The following is a 16,754-nucleotide window of genomic DNA, read 5'->3' as shown; positions in this document are numbered from 1 at the left end:
CCAAAAGAAGTCAACATGGAAATGGCCTGTAGTCCTGAGTCCTGTACCAACCGTTATCACTTTTTTTTTTTTTTTCATTTTAAGAGCAAAGCAGCAGCTTACCTCTGGGTCCTGATAGAGAGGGAATGGCTTGCTTTTCCTCATCACAGTCTGTACTCATGAAATGTTTGTCTCTGAAGCCCTGAATTTTTACTGCAGGGCTGTTGATAGGAAACTTGGAAAGAATAAAAAAAAAATTTAAAGAGTGGGAAGCACCTGCCTTTTCTGAAATCCATCACTCCGCTACGTCATCCATGGACCTCGAGGTTTATAGGAGATGCTCGGCCTCTTTGTTGAAGCCACAGGGCAGTGAGGCCAGGTGTGTTGAAGGCCTTTCCAGGGCCCCAGAGACAGGGATGCTGGCTGGCATTTATCTGGCAAAAGAGTAGAGCAAACGGATTTTCACACCGTGCTGGGTTCACCGGGGTAGTTTGGGGGCAGGGTGCTTGGGATAATCTTATTCTATATACACCTCCAAGGAAATATCAGGACCAAGGTGCCAGGTGGCCAAGTGTTTTCTAACGAGTAGCAGCACCACCCTGGAAATCTGGGTCCCATCAGAGGTTGGGCAAATTCTTCTTTTCCCCTGGTGCTATCAGGATGGAACTCCTACTATTTTTCTATTGTTTTCTTGGAAATACATTGGCAGGTCCCAGAGAAGTGTTGGGAAGTCTGTATTTGTGCCTCCTTTTGTCTTTCTGTCATTCTACCCCCACACCCTGAACACACACACACTCTCTCTCCCCCCCTTCCCCACTCCCGTCTCTCTCCACGTCCTCTCCAAATTAACAAAACTTAAAACAAAAACCAAGCGCTTGTTGATCAGTGCTGACAAAACCTGCTCCAGGAGGAAGGGACTAGTGGCTCCTTGGGGGCAGATGCGGTGGGAACCAGGTGGAGCGGCACATCCCTCTGGGTCCTGTGTAGCTAGTCATTTTATCAGCCTGTGCATTAAGGGGCAACACCACACAAGGGTAAGAGTATAAACATGCTTTACAATTCTCAGCTCCCTGGCATAAGAATACTTCCTGCGTGGATGTAAATTTACAACAGGTGCTTATCAAATGTGAAAATGCTTGCAAATCAGAAACAAACTTAAGGGTGAACATATCTCAGTGACGGCTTTTGCAACGGCTGTGCTTGATGTTGGGCTACAATGTTGTTCCTCTTTAGTTTCTACATGAAGTGTCTTTCCATGGTTTGCCACAGGGAGAATGATGATGGCTGAGCCTCAGACACTGGTGTGAAGATGCAGATTTGTTTAATGAAATCCGTATTTACCACTGGGTTACAAGCACAGCTAATATGCCCTACATTCAAAGGAGAGATCCTCACTCCGAGAACTAATATTTTCATTAATTGTGTCTTTCTACCAGAAGGCAGACATCATCTAACCATCTTTGCAGCGTAACTGCACCTGTGATAGAAACATTTTTCAACCGTCCCATTCTCGATGACTAAAATGTGTTGTATTTGTAACATAAGGCAATAGCTTCTTTTCTTGGTTTGCCTGTCCTAAGTGGTGAATTCTCCAGTATAATCGGGCTGCGTGTGCTTTTTCTGAATTGCACTTTTTGTTTTGCAGCTTTAAAATAGTCCCCACCCCTTTGCCCCCCAAATCTTTCAGGTTTGCTTGTAAGATGTACTTGTTGTGCAGGAAGTAATTAGCCTGTTACAGAGATATTAATTAACATGTTGAAAATGTTTTCTTTATTAATGAGAAATTCACACATTCTATTTAAATTAATTTGTATAGTTTAAAATTAATTTATCGTGGCCTTTGATGACCTCAGATCTACGAAGACAAAACTGGAGTATTGTACTAACTGTTAAACCATTCATTAAACATTTTATGCAAATAGTGTTTGTTTATAAACAAATTAACTGCAAGGATTTTCAAAACAGGTGCTGTGTTGTGAATGCGTACTAAATGATGTGGTACTGAAAGAATTAATTAGACCTTCAAATGTAATTAGTTGCAATAATTTGCGTGATTAGCGGCTTGGTTAAGAAGTAAGACACACACATTGTAATGCATGGGAGAGTCACTGCAGTAGCTTTGTTTTTCATATGGTGAGGATGAGTCTTCTCCATGTTTAGGAAATTTTTCAAAAAATTGCTGACATAGCTGCAGTTAATTGCCAAGTATCCTGTGGGGGGTAATGTTGTTGTCGTCTTTTTTTTCCTCTTTCTCCCTTGGCTTCTTGCAATGCATAGCCACTGGATGCAATGCTGTTTATTTGCACCTTTATGAATTTTTAAAAGAGAAAGTTGTTAACCCCAGATCTTTTTATCCCCAGAGGATATGACAATACTTAACACTTTGAGGGTTAAAAGACAGTACACAATTATTATAAGCCAAATGAAACATGTCCTGCATTTCAAGAGCGGCTGTTATCGCTCAGGGAATAGCGACAGTCATTTTTTTCTTGACGTTGCAGTGGAAGTGTCTCTTCTGTTCTTTCAGAAGATGGGCTGCCACTGTGAACAGTTTAGTCCGATGGGCCATGGAAACTGGTCCTTGTCACTGCTGATGGCTTGTTTACACGTGGCTGTTGTTCTAGAGGCAAGGCCATTGAGATCCCTGGGACCACAGCTTTGAGATGGATTTATTCTCTAGGGCCATGTTGCTGTGAGATGGCGCTCAATGTCTTAGGGACCCTGAGACCTCTAACCTCTATGCTGAGACCTTCCATAGTATGGTCCTGCTTTGAAGGATCCTGGTGAAAAATAGACCAGAGTGATTTCATTTCTTCATTTGTTCAGAAATATTCATTGCGTGCTCACGAGGCACCAAGGCCCTGTTTTAGGCTCCAGGAGGATGCGGTAGTGACTCATATAGATGATGTCCTTTTCTTGTGCAGCTTCATTGGGTGCAAAGGCAAACAACCAGGTGCCAAGTCTCAGACAATTTCAGCTATGAAGAAATAGGAACTTGGCTGATTTCTCCTTACTTAAGTACACAATTCCTGTTGACGCACCTTTGAACAACTGTCACTCTTGTGCCCTCACTGGGCAATAGTGACATCCTGTACTGGAGGAGATGGGATAGAGGGAAGGGTAGTTGGTTAAGGGGTGAGCCAGAGTTCTAAAATAAGCCTGTTGTATGCCTGTGTGTGTGTGTGTGTGTGTGTGTGATGTATCCTGCTGTTCCCGAAACCTACTAAATGACAGAAAGACTTGAAATGCATGGTTTCACTGGTTTCACATTTTATGAAGGCTCCTTTACCCAGGGGGAGAGTTGAATTATCTCGTCCCTTCCCTACCACACTGAATGACCTTGGGCAGGGCTGGGGTGAAATCTGATTTCCCTTCCAGCTCTAGACATCAAGGATTCTACTCTCGGCCTTGGAGAGGTGGAGGATCTAGAGACAAAAAAACTTGTGAGTTTCCGTAAGACCACAGCTTTTCCTCCTCTGAATTTCTTGGCGGTGTTTGATTCCGTTCATCCTCATTTTCAGCTGGTGTTTGCAAAGCAGTCTTTAAAATAGGCCCTTTTTGGATGATGTTTGAACTTGAACAAAATTAACATTTGCGTGTCATCAGTAGCCGCAGTGCATCATTCTGGGCAGTGAAGGATGAAAAGTCAAGAATGTGGGCCGCTTGATTAAAATGAACAATCCAGGAAAGTTCGGAAAGATGGATATGGAGAGCTCGCCTGCTAATTTATGTGGACTCGATTCCAATTGCAAAGGAACATTTTTTTCCCCTTTGAAACTTTTAAGAAATTAGGTTTTAAAGCTGAACTGGTGCACCACTCAACTTAAAATAGAAGAGAATTTGATTTTATGTGGTGCCTTTCACATTCCTGCACTCTATATAATAGCACACATCAGAGCTCCTGGCTGCAGGGTGGCTGGCAGGCCGGGCTAGGTTGAATGATTTCCTGAGAAGGGGATGAACAACCATCCCTTTTGCAAAATACTTGGAAAGAGCTTCCTGTGGGGTTTTAAAGCTTCTCTCTTTGGGGCCTTTGCACATTTTCTCCCTCCCTGGACTGTGAACATGGAGCAAATATTTACTGGGGTCTTAGGAGCTCTGCACACAAATTGTCCTCTGTGCGCAAATACCATCCTAAATATTTACTGGGACCTTAGCACCTCTGCCCACAAATTGTCCTCTGCATGCAGATACTATCCCGTCCTAGAAGATTCAACTAGAATGTTGTTTCCTACTCCCCAAGGTAACGTTAATAGTTCCTTCCTCTGAAGTAACCTCTATAGTAGTATTATCAATTATTGGGCTCTGTTGTGTGTGTCCTTAGGAAAATGAGTGCCCTTGACTGAGCCTCACCTGCACATTGGAGCCATGCATACAATTGCCTGAAGGTAGAGGGAGAAAGCTCAAACTAAATGCCCGGCGTGCAGGCTCCTGATAAAAGTCAACATACCCTCTTGCTTCCTCTACCCCTGCATGGGGAGGAGTGCTGATGAGCAGACAGCAGGCAAATGAAACCTATCTCCCTGTCCACAGGCCAGAAGGGGGCTGGCGACACGTCATGGAAGGTCCCATATGTCAGCTATTCTTGAGTTCCCAACTGATTGCAATAGCTACTGCCTTTTGAGCACAGACACATTGTTCACATATTACCAAGCAAGACGCAAATAGAGACCTAACTGTTCTCCTTACTGGTGTATGTATGACTTCTCTTATGAGCCTCAGTTTCCCCAATTGTGAAATGAGCCGTTCTGGTGCATTAGGGCTCCTTTCCATTCTGATACTTTAGGAACCTGTATTTGGCTTTGAAATAATTATAGAATCAGGAGATAAATTAGACCAAGATATTTCCTTTGCCCTACGAATTTTTTTTTTTTACAGATTCAGTTTGAGTTATATTCTCTCTCTCTCTCTCTCTCCCTCCAGTGTGATATATGAAAAAACAGACTTTAAAATGGACCTTGTAGAATAATATTTGGATTAGAACAGAATGCTATTCAAATATGCGTTCAGGTGATTTCTGCTTAAGCATGTTTTGGGTAAAAAAGTTAAAAATGGGGAGATTCCCTTAGACTTAGGGAGCTGGAGCTGGAGGTAAGTTGTGAGGAAGGAGGAAGTGGCTGTCCAGAGGAAGCTAGGATGTCTCTGAGGGTCTCACTACCCTGGATACAGAAATGGTGGCTCTGTGGTAGAGGGCTTGAGCAATGTTAAAAACGAGGAAATAATCTGAGCAACCACAATGATTAATACAACACTCGTCTTCAAAAAGCCATGAGATCTTTAGTATCTACAAAATATATGAGGCTTCAGTTGAAGTTTTTATCAGAGAGATGCAGCTGGGGTTTTATTTCATCTTCACTCAGCTGAAGGCAACCTTGAGGGCTGGATGGAAGGGGGTTGAGGTGGGCGGAGAGAGGTCTGAGGATAGAGAAGCAATATCCCAGCATAGGCACCTCGGGAAGCTTGGCGTTCTGTGTTGGCATACAGAAAAGTACAACAGGGGGCTTGTTTGGTGTCAGACACTGCTGGCTTGAATGGTATCAGTCCTGGGTGTCACTCTCTCCTCTACCACTGACCTCTCCCAGCCTCAGTTTCCTCCTTTGTTGTTGTTGTTGTTTTTTTTTTGAGATGAGGTCTCCCTCTGTTGCTCAGGCTGGAGTGCAGCGGTATGATCTCAGGTCACTGCAACCTCAGCCTCCCGGGTTCAAGCTATCCTCCTGCCTCAACCTCTCCAGTAGCTGGGATTACAGGCATGTGCCATGATGCCTGGCTAATTTTTGTATTTTTAGTAGAGACAGAGTTTCACCATGTCGGCCAGGCTGGTCTCGAACTCCTGACCTCAGGTGATCCGCCTGCCTTGGCTTTCCAAAGTGTTGGGATTGCACGTGTGAGCCACTGCTCCCGGTCAATTTCCTCCTTTGAATACTGGTAATGTATAAGCCCTACTGTGCAGGTTTCTTTTTTTTGAGGACTGGAGAGAACCTAGGGCAGGGTCTATGCATAAGTGGAAGTCATCTGAACACATATTTGAACAGCATTCTGTCCTAATAGCATTCTGCCCTAGACAGTGCTTGCAGAGAACAGACACTCAACAAGTGTATGTGAATGTGCATAGTAACGTTATTCCCTTGGGTTTTCAAGTGCACATTTCCGTTTGGGGCCTGGCCCTTCCCTGTTTTCTCTCTCCACTCTGTTTTGAAGAGCTCATTGCTTTTCGAAGGAGCTGTTGATGGACTGTGTTATGTTGTAGGTTCCAGCCTGAACATCTCCAAGTAACAATTTTGGAAGCACACACATATATACAAAGAAGTTAGACGTGTGAGAAGACTAGCATTGGAGAGAGGCTCAAAGAAGAGGCCACGTCATCTGATTCGTGTAAGAATTCACTGATCTTGTCTCCAGGAGGGACTTAGGGTCGGCATTCCTTCGTTTGGTCAGTTTCCCTGGAAGGTAAGGGGTGAACCCATCCAGGGCAGTGCCGTTGCGAAGCAATGTGTTTTTACTTGGAAATTCCTTTCCACATCTGAGGCACAGTGATGACTCATCTGACTCTCGCTTTTCAACTCATTTCCTCTGGGGCAATTCTCTCTGGAGCCCGTGCCCAGATTTTTTTTTTTTTTCCACCATTGGCAAGATGGAAGGGATGCTGGAGAAAAAGTTTTTCCGGTTCCCAAGCATCAGCAAATTCAAGTGAGCGTCCAAAGGTAATTGTATTAGGCCACATACTAGTCTTACTCTAATGGTCTTACGAGCCCCAATGATAAAGTGTGTATGTTCCAATGATTATAGGAATTTTATTTTCATCTGGTTTTTATATTGCTATAAATATTTTGCATTTACCAAATAAAGTGGTTGCTACGTAGAGATCATAACTTCTGAGACCCAAATTTGCTTCAGATGATAGGCAAATTATAGAGTACAATATGTGATCAAACAGCAGTACGGAAAACTTAAATAGAGTGAGCCCTGAGGACGAAGCCTGCTTAAAACTATGGGGGATGGAATAAATGGGAGTTTTAGCAAAGCTATCGCTGATTCCAGCAGATAAATTATGCTCTGCCTTTTTGTATCTCTTTGGGACTGTACTACATAAATTATGACCAAATATAATTTAGGCTATCAGCCTATATTTCTGAACATCCATCTTGTACATTTTAAGTACAAAATTACCATTTTGCAGAAGTATAAAATTGAGACAAATTTTTTTCCATCTGTGCATTTAACTTCTGCATACTTTATAGCAGCTAACGGGTTCGAGAGGACCTCATTACCATCCGGAGGGGACGTTAGCCCCGCGACTATATAACTGTATTAAGGTCTACATAAACGGGAATAAAGTTCGAGGGACAGTGGAATGTGGAATTATATATTCTTTCTTAAATGGAGATGTAACTTTTATATAAAACTGCTTGTCGCTGCTTTTCTGAATAAGAGTCGCTGTTTATACATTCAAACTTCCTGATGGAGGAGGCTGTGTTTAGGAAAACTCCTTTCAAAACATGCAGAAAAGGGCAGGCTCTTGGTGCAAAGGGGACCTTCCAGAGATCCCTCGGCCATGGGAGCAATGATCTGGTCTTGAACTCTGGCATGGCCCATGGAGATGACAGTGACTTCTTGGAGCCTCATTCTACTGCCCCTCAAGTACCGCCTCCTCAGATTTCTGAGTGATATGAGTGGGCAAGTCAGACAGGGTCTGTGCCCACCCATCAGGGTTGAGGCTCCCTCGAATGACTTTACCTCACTGGGAAGCCTGGGTCTGGGTGGGGGACTGCACTGGACTATGAAGCAATGAGAACAGGCAGGGATTTGGGGGGCGGGGGACCAAGTTCACTTTCCCTGACAATTGCAGGTCTTCTGAGGGTGCTTGGCAAACCTTTGGCCAGGGACTGGGGCAGCCCAGGTTTCTTCCATGCAGAACTGGGTTCTTCACAACCCAGGGTAACATTGCTCTGACAACTGTTGTTGCATCTGAGGACAAGTTTTCTACTTTTGAGCTTGCAGCATTGTTTGAGCTGGAATGAGCCTCTTGCAGCTCATAGCATGGGGCAGCGGGAGGTGCAGGTGGCAGGGGGATGTTAAGACTTTGCACCCTTTCTGCCAACTGGACAGCACCATATAATCCTCACCTCATGTCCCGTCACTCCTTTATAGACAGCAGTTAGTTTTTGAAAGATCTTAGAGAATTTCTCCCCTTAATATTCTTTTGCTTCTATATATGATTCATTTTCCCCTCTCCCTTAAACTAGTTTTTTTTTTTTTTTTTTTTTTTTTTTTTTCCTGTGTCTTTTCTCTGCTCCTGGGTGTGTGTCTTTTCCCTTCCATTTCGTCTGTTTTTCTGCCTGTCTTCTTTCTTACCCTCCCCCGATGGCCAAATTGCAGAATGAACTTATATTTCAGCCAAACAAGGTGGCTTAATGGTCTACTTGATATGAAGTGTTGCAAGCTTAGTTCCTCAAGAGGCTGCAATCCAAGTGAAGAGTGGCTGACCAAGTGCGCAGAGAACAGACAGTCAGGGCTCCCATCTAGCCGGAGGTCTGGGCATCAGTCACTGCTGTGGAATGTTCAGAGATGGGAGTGATGATACCAGACACGGGTAGGAGTCATTGCACAGGTCAAATAACAGGACAGATCCCTGTTTCCTCACCTGTTTTGGGAAAATACTACAGAGAAAGAAGGGCTTATGCAGAGATGGGTGCCTGTCTCTGCTCTACAGGAGTGGCTTCGGAAGGACAGAAGTCCCAGCTCTGTTTGGTGGTTGAGCACACTGCTCTAAGAAGGCATCAAAAGGAACTTCTTTCATGGGTAAGGTCTGGTCACGTTTACAATGGAAGATTCCTCCTTTTTTTGAGACAGAGTTTTGCTCTGTCACCCAGGCTGGAATGTAGCGGCTGCAGTGGTGCGATCTCAGCTCACTGCAATCTCTGCCTCCCGGGTTCAAGCGATTCTTGTGCCTCAGCCTCCTGAGTAGCTGGGATTATAGGCATGTGCCACCGTATCTGGCCAATTTTTGTATTTTTAGTAGAGATGGGGTTCTGCCATGTTTGCTAGGCTGGTCTTGAACTCGTGACCTCAAGTGATCCACCCACCTCGGCCTCCCAAAGTGCTGGGATTACAGACATGAGCCACTGCACCCAGCTACAGATTTCTCATTTTTTATACGGGAAAATTCACAGGGGTACCTTGGGGGCTGTATCCAGGGCTGGCTCTCCTGAAGGCGCTCAGAGCTCACTGTAGGCTTGACACTGTCTTGGGTTCCCCAAATCCAGGGAAAATGCATCCAGCAGGAGAACTTCGACTCTTTCCATCATTGAGGAAGTGACTGGCAAAGGAGGCGACAAGAGGCAGATGCATTGAGACCTGGGAACCAGGATCTATCAGGCCCGGGTGTCCCAGCCTCGGGCAGGGATGTCCACTCAATCATCCGCTCATTAGCTATTCAGTCAATGTCTATTGAGGACCTCCTGTGAGCCAGGCAGGTTCTACTTCAGTGACTAAGATACACCTATACCTTGCAGATCACCAGGTAACAAGCAAGCAGTACAATACATAAATTTAAAAACTTCTAGTTGGTGATAACTAGAAAACTAGCATTGGAGAGAGGCTCAAAGAAGAGCTCACGTCATCTGATTTATTTAGGAATTCCCTGATCTTGGCTCCAGGAGGGACTTAGGGTCAGCACTCCTTGGTTTGGTCAGTTTCCCTGGAAGGTAAGTTTGAGAATTTCTTCAAAAAACAGAGCAGAGGCATCATTTAGAAAGTGCCTCGAGTTGGCGGCTACACTGGGGTGAGTGGCAGGAAGTCCACTCTGAGGCAGTGACTCCTGGGCTGAAGCCTGTTGGATGAGAAGGAGACGGCCGTGAAAGCGGGGAGCAACAGAGGGTACCACGTCGGGACGGCCAGCGTGAGGATTGCGAAGACACCACCCCTGCTGGCTCTGTTATCCTCTGGGCTCACTCATGACAGCTCTGAGGGTAACCACAGAAGAGCCTTGAGTCAAATCGGTGAGGAGGCAGGGTGGGATTGTGGTAAATGTCCAATAGGTAAGCCTCCTGAGGTTCAGAAGAACTGGTCACTGTCCCAAGGTCACGCAGCGAGTGAGTGACAGAGGGGGCATCTGAATGACAGCTTCCTGGTTAGACTTCCTCCTACTGTTCCTTCTGCATTTCCAAGTCCAGATGGAGTATCCAGGAGGTGCTGCCATAAGAGGCATGTGCTGTGTGTCATTTCCCATTCAGGACCTTGTAAACCATGGGCAGCAGTTTTGAGAGTTGAAGCAACATTAAACCTTGAGGAAGATTTGAGAGTTGAAGCAACATCAAACCTGCTTGAAGAGGGTGCTTCTTCCCAGTGGCTGCCTACCACCACTCCCCCAGGCTGTGACACTGCACATTGTAAGGGCTGCCTCATGTCTAGCGGGATGAATATGGATGGCGACCCTGCCCTGTGCACCGGGGTGCAATGATCCTATGACTCAAGCATTCCCATAAGTTGCCTGCAAATAGTGAGCCCAGAAGAGCTGGGGGCTGGCTCTGTCCATACATCAACACTCAACTGCTCTCTTAATGCAGAGCTCGGGTTCAGAACAGGTGCAGGTAGAGATTGGCTTTGAGCAAGGACAGATGGACACCACCACACTGTATCATAGACTCTGTTCATTCCCCCAAAGCCCAAGGTCACACCTTTGGCAGAGCCTGGTTTATCAGAGCTGAGACCAACTCTCACCGCCTTCAGGTGCTGGGGAAACTACCCATTCATTTGCTGAGAGAAACACAACCCCCCTGACCTGGAAATGTACCCATTGGCGTTATCAACACTTTATTCTTGTGATGGATCACCCCAGGAAGCCAGGCTGTAATCCGAAACCACACTATCAAATCACCCTGGGAAGCAAGATTGTGGGCCATTGTCATGAGCATATTCTTTTGCTGAAGACAACTGGAGATGTCCAGCCAGTTTGGAGCTAAGCCTGAGATCTGTGGGAAGAGCTTGGGTTAGCACCTGGAGTGACAGATAAAGCTATGGTGGGGGAAACGGGGCAGATTGTCGGTGGAAGCCTGGGGACCACCACCAACCAGGGAAAGGTCAAGAATGAGGAAGTCATGGGTGGAGCTGAGCTGGAGTGGTCATGGAGGAAGGAAGAAAACCCGAGGCCAAGCGGGTAGATAGTTTCAAGATGACAGGAGTGTTCAGTGGTGATGAACACAGCAGCTATGTTCAGCCACACAAGGACTGGGGAGTGGGTGTCCATGAGATCTGCCTATGGGAAGGTCACTGATGATGGACTGAGTGAGAGGGAGGAGCTCATCACGTTAAAGGTGGTTAGTTTGTTGGTTTATGGTAGGAGTGCTTTAGCTGGTGGTGATGAGGAGAACAGAGTGGAGGAGAGAGAAGACCATGGGTGACAGGGAAGAGCAAGGAGGGAAGGTTGGTCTTCAGTGGTTGGTGAGACAGGCAGGAAGGTGTCTCCATGAATGTTGCTAAATTTGTAGGTGGAAGGATGAGGTCATAAGAGCACTGGGAGGAATGAAAGAGGAAGCTGAAAACAGAGGTGGAGAGCCCTGATGGAGGGACCCAGGGTGCAGCGGAGATGGGGGCCCACATGCAGTGCTACACAGTGGAGAAATTCTTACCATTAGCTCTCAGTCACATGGGAGGAGGAGGGGCGAGCAGGGTACAATCTCTGTAGGTTTAAGGACAAGGAAGAGATGTGGAATAACTGAGTGCCCAGCTGAGACCAGTGTGTTCTTATGAACCAGTGTGGGTTCTGGGCTGTGTGGGAGGGAGGAGCTGCCAGGAGGGACTGATGCAAGGGGCAGGGGGCTAGTGTCACTTTCCTGCAGGTCTCCGGGAAGAAAACCCGGCGTCTGAAGACTGGGAGCAAAGACGGCTGTGGTCGAGGGGAGGACATGGGGATGTTAGAGTTCTGAGACCTGTCCCTCCACCCTGTGGTGATGACACTATTCTGGGACAGTGCTGGGCGAGGATGACTGAAGTGGAAGAGCTCACAGGCTTGAATCCTGGCTTTTCTGCGTGAGATTGAGCGAGATACTTCACCTTTTGGGCTTCCCCAAATGATGGCGGTAATGATGGTGCTTCCATGATAGGATTGTGTTACCATGTGGCAAAGCAGAAGCAAGTCGGAATCTGGAAGAAATGATCCATGTGGTGCCTTAGGCCAGGGCAGTGCTTAATAAATGATTGCCACTATCGTTGTCATCGTCATCATCATCATGATGTCATAGAACCAGGGTTCTAGAAGGCTCTGTGGCAGGGAGTAGGACGGTGATTAGGAAAGAGGACACTCAGGGCCACAGTAAGAGATGGAAATAAGAGTAAGTTTAGGGGCCAGGTATGGGGAGGAAGCATTGCAGGCCCCCTGACTGTGTGTGTTACGGAGTTGGGAGCTTGTTTGCCTCCAGGTTTCTGATCTAGGCCCAGCCGAGGGTCTGTGGTAGAGCCTGGTCAGCTGTGAGGGAGACGGCGAGTGCCTCTGCAGGTGGGGCCTGCTCTGGGTGTCTGGAGCATGGATGGACCCGCATGCCTGAATATACTGTAAGGCAGGGCCATGTGGTGAGGCAGGGATGGGCCGCAGGGGAGTTTACCATGTGTAAACCCAAGTGCTTCTTTCTTCTTTGCCCCGTGTCTCAGTTTCCCCACGTGTGGCATAAAGAATTGGGGAAGGTGATGTTTTGGTTCCTTTCTGTACTGCCATTCTCTGATTCCAAGTCTCCCTTTCCTGATGTTTTTCTGAAATGCCACCCCACCCTCTCACCCTGACAGTGGTGAGAAGCTCAAGTGGACGAAGTCACACAGTTCTATGGGCACCAGGTGCTTCCTCTAACAAAAGGATGGTGCTTCTTTGATGGCTGTGAGTAAACCATTTGCACAGATCAGGGCTGCTGGAATACAGAGTGGAAACACGTTTGGGGGAAATAAGCCCAGTCCTTGAAGAGAGATGGCTCCAAGGTGAATTGTACCCATAGGATGGTGGGGAATGTCCCATAGGTTTTGTGGGACCTCCTTGAGCAGTGTCTGTGGTTGGTCTTACCTGATAAAACCAAGGGGTGAGTAAAAATGGATGTGGGTCTGGGGAGGGAAGGAGAGGCAGTGCAGGGCATGGCCTCACTGTTCCAGCTTTCTGTATCGGCTTTGAAGACGTTGACCTCTGCTTCAGACGGCAAACTCGATCTTGCAAATTGGTTAGCAGGTGGGGATTTTTGTCCTCTCCAGTAGGTCTGGGAGCAGAGGGAAGCATGTCTTGTATCATCGACCCATTTGTGGAGTCCCAGGAGATCTTGGCAACTGGACTTAAGGTCACTGAGAGGAAGTGGAGCCCTTCTAGCTGCTTCCTAACATGCACACCTGAGCCTGGGTATGCACAGCCAGGACGCTTGGGACATGAACTCGAAGAAGCAAGGAGATCCATCTGGAACAGCAGGACAAGGAGCAGGGAAGTGAAATGCAAATTGAAAATACCGGTTTCCTCAATGAGACATCATTCGACACCAGTCAGACTGGCTGTCACTAAAAAGTCAAAAAATGACATATGTTGGCATGGATGTGAAGAAAAGGGAACACTTATATATTGTTGGTGAGGATGTGAATTAGTTCAACCTCTATGGAAAACAGTGTGGAGATTCTTCAGAGAAATCATGACAGGACTACCATTTAACCTGCAATCTCAGTACTGGATATCTACCCAAAGGCAAAGAAATCATTATAGTATTCATCAAGTATATATTAATCATTATAATGTATACTTATATTCATTATAGCACTATATACATTATATAATGTATTCATTACAGCACTATTCACAATAACAAAGTTGTGGAACAAGCCTTAGTGCCCATCAACAGTTTACTGGGTAAAGAAAATGTGGTACATACACACCATGGAATATTACACAGCCATAAAAAAGAATGAAGTTATGCCTTTTGCAGCAACATGGATGCTGCTGGAGGCCATTATCCTATATGGATTAACGCAGGAACAGAGAACTATACACCATGTGTTCTCACTTATAAGTGGGAGCTAATCAGTGGGAACACACGGACATAAAATGGAGATAATAGACACTGGGGACTTCAAAGGGGAGTAGAGTGCGAGTGAGGCAGGTGTTGAAAAATTTCCCATCAGGGATAATGTTCACTGTTCGGTTAATAGATACACTAGAAGCCCAATTTTCACCAGTATGCAATATACTTATGTAATAAACAGGCACAGGCACCTCCTGAATCTAAAATTAAAAAATAAATCACACACACACACACACACACACACAAACACACAAAAGAAAATACCAATTGCCAAAACCAAATTCTCCCAGAGCAACATCGCCTGTCCCTCTGGGTCCCATCTCTGCCCGGCACAAAGGCCCCACGCACCAGGGTGCATGGAGGGTCAGCACATACTGCTGCTTCCAGAAACCAAAGCCTTTGGATGAGGTTGGGGAGCCCCTGCTTCTTCCTCAAGCCACGCTACTTCTCGTTTTTGTTTCCCATCCTATGCTTTGCTGCAGGAGCAGGGCCTGCTGACAAGGAACGGGTCCCATAGAGGAATGCAATCGTGCCCTTGTTTGCCCGGCGCCCTGTTTGTTCCCCGCGCAGAACAATGACCTCTTGTAAGCCAGTGCTTTCCAACCTCATCGAGGGTTACTGTGCAGCCCTGATTCCTCCCCTGATTATCTTGACGCCTGTCAGACTGTGAGGTTCTCCCTCCCCTCTCTGCTCTTTCTTCCTAATAGACATGAAACAGTCCAGTCAATAATATTTTACTTGTCTTCCCACTGCGTGTCTCTTCTTCTGATCAGTTTAGGCGGGTTTGACTGCAGAAAGTCAGAAGGGAGGTTAAGATCTGAAAAGTTCAGCCAAATGTTATCAGCCTCAGAGATGTTGCTAAGGGAAAGGCCCCCGAGCCCTTGGTGACCGGAGCCAATAATAGCTGCGATTCACTGATAGCATCAACGCCTGTCAAAGATCCAGGCGTTTGTGGTTCGTCTGTAAACGCAAACACCTGTATCCAGTCAAGCTATGATGGTTATCCTCTCTTTCCCTGTCATTCCGATCGGTTCCTTGAAGGGGCTGCCAGGATGTTCTAAGCTGTGAGTTGATTTATAAAGTGAAGAGTCTCTCCAAAACTTTGGCATGGATGGAGAAATTGACGAAGGGGGCGCCTTTCTTTTAGGGGGTGATGTGGCGTTTTGACAATGATGAAGTTGACAGTCTTCTTTTAATTGCATTTTTGAACCCATGGCACCCGTGGCCCGAGCCGTGGGAAACACGGGCTTAGGCGTACTTTTAACTACCTTAACACGTCCCCCTGAAAGGACACTTAGTGCTTGTTTGAGATTTTTGCATGTGATGAATTAGATCAAAGTGACTAATAAATAGTGTTTGGGTAAGCTCTTCAGAACACAGTATATGCATAGTTGCGATATTTTCAAGATTCAACAGGCAAGGTCCAAACTGTTAAATAAACTTCAGTAAGTGCAAGGAGAAGACAAAGCCTGTGCTGACCCTCCCAGTTGGGGCGAGACTGTGCGGGGCATCAGATCTCTCTCAATGAAAGACTTATTGACTTGGATGCTTGGGTGGTCAGCCATGGTGGCCTGGAAAACAGAGAGGAAACGTGGTCACATGGCATCCTTCCCAGGCCGCATCCTCAGCCCCTCCACGTGGGTGCTTCTGTGGTTCCCTGGGAGCTCTACCCCTCCTCTGCTGGGAATGTCCACATGCACTTGCCTTCAATAAGCTCTGGCTTCCCATTCCAGCAGCATGAAAGTACAACTGCCCCAGCCACTCAATCCAAGCGGTCCCCTTGTCCACATGACTCTGCATTTGGTACCATCTTGTCCATCTTGTTTGTTTGTCTTCTCTCATCAGCAGCGTGCAGCTCAGAGTAGAGGCTGGGGAAGAAGGGAAAAGAAAAAAGACTGGGGAACTAGGTCAGGGCAGGGCACTCAAGGGTATCAGCTAGCAGCACAGTTCCTGGAGTCAGAGCTGGGACAAGCTGGGCTTGACCACATGCTTGGACCACACTCTTCTCCAGCCTCAGTGTATCCACGTATAAAAAGAGGACAATGACAGTATCGGTTCACTTGCTGTGAGGATGATAGGAGACAACATAGTGGGTCAAACAATATAAACGTGGGACCCATAAAAATGGCAGTTTCACAGGGCACAATGTAACACGAGAAGCACTCAGCAAAATGCCAGGTGCTTAGCAAAACCACTCAGTATCAGCGATTTCTCTTCTTCTTCCTCATACTCATTATTTTTGTTTTCCTTCTTCCCAACACTTCTAGATGAGAAAAGTCTAATTTGGACCTGGGATAAGTGAAAAAAAAAAACACCTCGGTTATTCGACTCATATAAATACAAAGCATAGAGTAATAAAAAAATTACAGTGATTTAATCAAGAGCAATTCAGTGCAATTCATATGTAGGCATCACAGGCTCCCTTTGAAAGCCTAGCAGGAGGCAAGGGACATGTGGGCCAACCCTGTGGCCAGTCTCCACGAGTGATGCCCACGGGATCTGGCTGGAGATGTTCATTATAAGCTGAGTATTTAAAAGCTCACAAGCCAGGTGATTCTCAGTGCCGTCAGGGTAATAAAAACCTAATTTGGATTTTATTTATTTATTTATTTATTGCCAATAAAGAGAATGTTGAGATGCATTGGTTCCATCCTTTTTAAATTGTTCCTATATATTTTAATTCAAAATAAAAGGACTACAGTGAGTTGAGGCTCTGGCCACATGTGCCAGGGAGGAGGT

The 16,754-nt window shown here is 46.2% G+C and overlaps 2 long non-coding RNA genes across 4 annotated transcripts; one reads left to right on the top strand and one right to left on the bottom strand.

The window, feature by feature from the left end:
* Window positions 1–259: 259 nt before the first annotated feature.
* LOC117092270 lies at window positions 260–12,183 on the bottom strand. The gene is made up of 2 exons (XR_004440709.1): window positions 12,031–12,183; window positions 260–413 (listed from the first exon to the last, which is right to left on the bottom strand). It is a non-coding gene; the product is annotated as an uncharacterized LOC117092270 (long non-coding RNA).
* Window positions 12,184–12,237: 54 nt separating this feature from the next.
* Window positions 12,238–13,675, top strand: LOC117092269. Of its 3 annotated transcripts, none has more exons than XR_004440708.1 (3): window positions 12,238–12,308; window positions 12,757–12,844; window positions 13,207–13,675. It is a non-coding gene; the product is annotated as an uncharacterized LOC117092269 (long non-coding RNA). The 3 variants fall into 3 exon arrangements; XR_004440707.1 differs by having other exon boundaries at window positions 13,111–13,675; XR_004440706.1 differs by having other exon boundaries at window positions 12,757–12,942.
* Window positions 13,676–16,754: the final 3,079 nt, after the last annotated feature.

The sequence above is a fragment of the Trachypithecus francoisi genome, unplaced genomic scaffold, assembly GCF_009764315.1.
Source record: "Trachypithecus francoisi isolate TF-2019V2 unplaced genomic scaffold, Tfra_2.0 Lachesis_group12, whole genome shotgun sequence".
NCBI classification, from domain to species: domain Eukaryota; kingdom Metazoa; phylum Chordata; class Mammalia; order Primates; family Cercopithecidae; genus Trachypithecus; species Trachypithecus francoisi.
The sequence above is the reverse complement of the archived record's forward strand: the minus strand, read 5'-3'. Positions and strand labels throughout refer to the sequence as shown.